We start from the raw sequence: 6,000 nt of genomic DNA, 5'->3' as shown, positions 1-6,000 counted from the left end.
TTTCAATAGGTACTTGTATGGTCCATGCTGGACCCAAGTGCCAGGTGCATGCTCAGAATGCAAAAATGCATGGGATAGACCTGATGGATGGTAGATGGCAGCCCTCACTGAGGCCCCAAAGATGGAGAGGGGCCATTCAAATTAGAGGTAGGAAACTGTATGTGCAAAGGCCCTGTGGAGGACAAGGGCTGTCTGGGGCTGTGGTGACTGGCAGCCAGGGCAAAGGGAGGCATCAGAGCTGGAAGTGAGACTGGACAGAGGCAGGTACAGATCAGGCAGGGTCTGGACAGTTCCGTAGAAAGTTCTAGGTTTTCTCCTAAGTGCAACAGAAGGCTACTGCCAAAGTTCACCTGAAGATGAGCTTCCCCGTGATCTCATGCTGTCTGCTCTCTCCCCATGCTGCCCCTGAGAGAGACAAGGAGCTGGTGTCGCCTCCTCAGAAAAACCTCCTCATGGCCCCAGAGTGGGTCAGCTAAGGACTCCGGGGATCCCAAGGCTGGGATCTTCTCCTCATCACACAGAGGGACCACACAGAGCTGAGCCCACATCCTTCCCTCCCTGAAATCCAGTGTTTCCCAGGATGGGGACAGGAGGAAAGGAGCCCCTTGATAAGACCTCCTGCGCCACCGAAAAGCATAAACTTGGGCTTATGAGGCACATCTCAAAGCATCCAGAGATGTGTTGGGGACTGGGAAAAGCAGACTTCAATGTTCATGAACTCACAGTGGGACAGTGGCAGGAGGGATCCCAGTGACGTCAGGCTTCCCAGCCCAGGTAGCAACAATGGCCAGAGTCCTACAGTTTCATGGATTCTGCTCATTCCCGTTGTGTGACCTGGAGCAAGTCCCCAAACCTCTCTCCGCCTTTGTTTCTGAGTACACTTGTGAAATGAGCAAACCCTTCCTTTGCAGAGCAGCCAGGGAGGTTCTGTGCAGGTGGCTTTCAAACACCCACCTCATGCCTGTGCTTAGTAGGTGCAGGACAAATGCTAAGTGACATTGCTCTCATCCTCCCTCTGTTTCCAGGCCACCCCTCTCCCAGTCAATCAGCCTCAGTCCTCCATCCGCTATAGCCCCTGAGCTTTGCCACATCTGAAGTTTTAAATCTCTTGTTAAAAATAAGCTTCAAAACAAGCCAGAAGAGGAGGCGGGAAGGGAAAACTGAGAAGGAGGGAGGAAGAAGGAGCTTCTTCACCTGCAGCCAGACCTCTGATTCTGAAGGTGGCGGATACAGCCTGGCTGCTAGCTTCTCTTGAAAATCAAAGGCTGAGGAGTAGCCAGCTACACAGCACGGGGCTCTTTGAGGGTGGGAGATGGTAAAGGCCGCGTCCTTGGAGCTGGGGTGGGCAGGGCTTGGAGTGGGTGGGTCAGGGAGGAGCACAGGGGCTCCCCACTGCAGGCTTGGGGAGGGCAGGAGAACGGAGACAGGCTTCCACTGCATGATCCTGGGATTCAGACCAGTCACCTACTTCCTTAAGCCTTCACTGCTTCTTTTGTGAAATGGTCCCTTAGCAGCTGCCTGGCAGGATAGCGTGTGGAAGGGCTGGGTAGCAGAAGAGTCTTCACTCCTGGTGGCACATGGTAGGTGCTCCTTGAGTGTCTCTCTCATCCATTCTCCTCTCTCTGGGGAGGAAGTGGGGGAAGGGAGTGGGCGCCAATGTCCAAACACCAAGCCTGTCATGGCCCCCTACCCAGCAGAATACTCTTCCTGTTTCCTCAGCACATGTTCCTGTCTCCGGGCTTTTGTGCTGTTTATTACTCCCTCTCTCTCTTTCCACTCTGACCCCCAGACCCTCTCCATTGCCTTCATCCTGAGTAGTCCCAGCACCTCCTCAGAGGCTGCACTGCCTCCAACTTCCCCCAGGCCGGCGAGCACCCAATGGCAGGTTCACCTCCCTGAGGCCCAGGCATGGTTTTCTGTCCTTACACCAAGCTCAGGCGCACTGCCTGTGGGCAACTACTGCCCTTGGGCACACTCGGGGTGCCCCTGGCCTCACTGAATGACCATCTCAGCCCCTGTCACAGAGCTGGCACTCAACCGACCACAGCTAGCAACCCTCACTCAGCAACGCTGCCGATCCCGCCCCTTTCGCCTCCTGTTGCTCAGACAAATCCCTACAACCTTCAGTGCCCAGCTAAAAATGCTTTCCACCTTCCAGAATAGTCTTTCCAGAATATTCCCCCAGAATATTCTTTCTCTCACATGGTACAAAATCCAGAGTCTTTATCCTAGCGCTCATCAAAGTCTACTGAGAATAGGGTTATTTGCATAGATGGGTAATTTTCTAAGTCTGCATTTAAGTTTGTACCATGCATGTTAACACACAACAGGATATTACTGTCACTGAGGTGCCAGGAGGATAGACACTGGTGAGCAGACTGGATGTGAGGTGGGGTACTCTGGGGTCTCAGGGGTGGCGACTATGGAATTGCTGAGGGTCTGCTGATATGGAGGCCAAGGGAGCTGCATGCACCCTGGTCTGTGTGAGTGGGGGAGGGGAGGTCATCCATGCCTTGACCCCCTACACACACACACTGAGCACATAGCTCACAGACATCCTCATATTCTCAATCCTTGTGATTGGTGCAAATTAATCAATAGGTATCTAAAGGGAATTCCAGGTGTGCTCTGCAGGCCTCAGCCCTGGGAGGCATACCCTAACACCCCAGCAACCCTGTCCGGAAATAAGTCAGGACAGTGTACATTTTTCTCTCTGAGCAGTATTCACAGTTGGATCTTAGTGTCCTCACAACCTCACCCAACTTCTAGGACGCCCAAGGGAACAGTTCGTGTGAGGTCATGCTGGGGGGCCTCATCTCAGGGTTAGCTTCAAGCCCTGAAGGCCAAAGCTCAGACAGCTCTGCATGGCAGGTGCTGTGGCCCCTGAGGACTGAGCTGGAGGTAGCCCTCGGCGCCTAGTGGATCTGAGGCTCCTGCTTCTGTAAGCAGGAGCTGGAATGTGCCACTGGGTTAGGAGATGGGGGTATGCATACACGTCATCCCTCCAGGCTCAGCTCAGAAACAATTTCCTCCAGGAAACATTTTCTGAAAATCTCCCCCAGCCCCAGGCTCCAGTATGTCCCCATTGCTCCAAATCTCAGCAAATAGCACAATGATGAGATTACAGATCTGTGTCCAAGGCAGCATTTGAGCCTTTACCATAGGGACAGGGTCTTGTTCTCACCTGTCCTGTGCTGGCACAGTGACGCATCCCACCTTAGTTATTGAATAAACCTCTATCAGACATGTGAATGAATGAATGGACAGATGGATGAATGAGTGGATGGACGGACCGTTGGATAACTGGTCCAAGACACAAACCAACTCTGTGCACAGCCACATTTATAGGATGAGGTGCAATCATGTGTGAGAGTCTGGGGGTGGGGGGGGGTGCTGGAGAGAGGGGCCAGGAGCCTACCTGGGTCCTCATCTCTTCATCCTGGCAATTTTTCCAAGTTTAGTCTTCTGAGGATGGATTGGGGAGAAAGAATAGGGCAGGAAGCCCCTTTGCTTGACCCACAGAAGGCAGCCAGTTTCAGCCCCAGGGTCTCCTGGGCCCAGAGCCACCAGCCTTGGGCACAAAAGCCGACATTCCCTGCTGTTGCCCCTCCCCCACCAGCCCAGTGCTCCTGCACCCAGTGCCTGTCCCCCTGGCTGCATGTCCCCAGGACCTTTCCCTCCAGGACTTGTTTCTATAGAAATTTAGAGCCCACAGGGAATCATCACCCCCCTCCCCCGCCCCAACCTACTGCAAAACCCTACAAAGGCTCCAGCAAGTTCTTCCCCAGACCACTGATGTTCCATCTTCCCCATGGCCAGTAGCCAACTGTGCGCAAGTTCATTAATATTAATGCTAATAATCTCCCACATTCGCTCCGCACTTTCCTGCTTACGAAGCACTTTCAGATCCATCACCTGAGCCCATCCTGAACGGCGGCCTGGGAGGTCAGCAGGACAGAGATCACCAATGACCAGCCCCCTTTTACAGAGGGGAAACTAAGGTCCTGGGAGAGAAGAGGTCAGCTCAAGACGGTAGAGCAGCATGGCCCAGAGAGAGTGGGCAGCTTTCAGGTATCCTGAACCTCAACCGGCCACTCCGTCTTCCCCTTTCCTTCTCTGCTCAGAGTGTGCTTGTTAGCATCATCTCCTCCTTTAGGTTTTCTGTTCTCAGTCATTAGAAAGACGACTGGAAATAAATAGGAAAGGCAGGTTAGCCATCTGCTAAAATGGGTAAAATGGCCAGCTGAGCAATTTGCTGAGTGACCTTGGTCTAGACATTTCCCACTCTGAGCCTTCATTTCCTTAGTGTCAACTGAGAGGACCAGGCTTCTTACCTTCTCCTGCCCTGCCCTTCTGTGCAGGAGGTTGCACAACCTAAGGTAGAACCCTTGGGTCCTAACGGGCTGGGAGCAATCATGCTCCTGGGATGGGACAGACACTTATCATGAGCTGCGACAGTTGGGTCATGGAGCACTGAAGCTCCAGAGTACTTCCAGGAACCCTCCTGGGATGGGGATGGAGATAATCAAATGACTACATTGTAACTATTCTGTGACAACTGCTTTATACACATTATCAACATGTCTTAAAATAGTTCTATCAAATGGCAATTATTGTCATTTTAAAGATGAGAAACTTGAAGCTCAGAGTGATTACTTGACTTGCCCAAAGTCACACAGCAAATAGCAGAGGGAAGTTTCAAACTCAGATCTGGTGTAAGTTCTCAGTTTCAAATGCTTCATGATCTAGAAGGAGAAATGGGAGGGAGTCCTCAGTGGAAGCCCCTAAATCCACCCTCTCTCCATCTCTGCTCACTCCCTATCCTTCGTTTCCTCCCTCACTCAGCCTCAGCTTGGAGCTCCTGTGCTGTACCAGCTCACCCTGTCATCTCAGCCCAGGCGGAGATTTATGGATCTCACTTCAAGGATTTTTCTTTAATAATAACATTTATAATCATTTTAGAAATTAAGAGCTGAGGATGCAAAGCATTTTAATTAAAATAATCCGCAGTTGATAATTATAGGACTTTCTTAGCCGGAACCATCTTCTCTCAATCTGTCACAGTCCCTAGGGAAGGCAAGAGATGACCCTGAGTGAGCGAGTGAGCCCCAGGACCTGTGTGTGACCCAGGAGGCCCAGGGTTTGCTCTCAGAGGCTGCCTGCTACAGAGGTGCCTGGGGATGAGCTGGCGGGCCCTGGCTTTGGGGCTGGTCCCCTGGTTTCCCCCTAGAGGACAAGCTACCCTTCCAGAGCCCACCTGTGAGCACAGTCTTGCTTATCCCTGTGGGCTCAGCAGAGAAAACCCAAGACACAGAGGAACACGCCAAGGCCCTCTGACCCATGCCCCTAGTCCCCTGCTGCTCCCACCCTCGCCCCACCCAGGCACTGTCCTGCCTTCTGTGGTCAGGAGAGGGCAGTGAAGGCCACCAGATGCAGACAGTCCCTGAAGAATAGACTCCCCAATGGAAGCTAAAGGACAGGAGAGGAGCCCAGCTATGGAGTCATACACTGGCTGCTGCCGAGCGTCCATCTGCCCAGCTCGGGTCCCACCCCAGGAGCTCCGCACATACTTCTTCCCCTCAGGAGCTCACGTTCCAGTAGAGACGTGCAGGTCTAAACCACAGATGGCAGGAAGCCGTTATGTCCAAGCTGGAGCGGCAGCAGCCGGGGACCTGGGAGTGGTCGGGTCTGTGTGGGGTCATCAGGGAAGGCTTCACAGGGGAAGTGCTGCCCCAGCAGTGTTGTGCAGGATGAATGGGAGCCCGCTGGCTCAATGGCAGTCACAGCTGCTGGGACGTCTTGATTGTCTGCTATGGGCCAGAGCCTGAGCTGCTCTGCTGCCTCTTGTCCTGCAAGCTCCAAGCCTGAAAGACAGACTTCACCATCGGCACCCTGGTTTCTTTTTTCCAAGTAAAGAAACCAGCTTGGGTTGGTTGTGTCCATGGGTTCAAGGTCACACCATAGAGAAGAGGAAAGCGAGGCCCTCATCCCCGATCCTGC

The sequence above is a fragment of the Sciurus carolinensis genome, chromosome 3 (genome assembly GCF_902686445.1).
Source record: "Sciurus carolinensis chromosome 3, mSciCar1.2, whole genome shotgun sequence".
NCBI classification, from domain to species: Eukaryota; Metazoa; Chordata; class Mammalia; order Rodentia; family Sciuridae; genus Sciurus; species Sciurus carolinensis.
Note: the sequence above shows the minus strand (reverse complement) of the source record.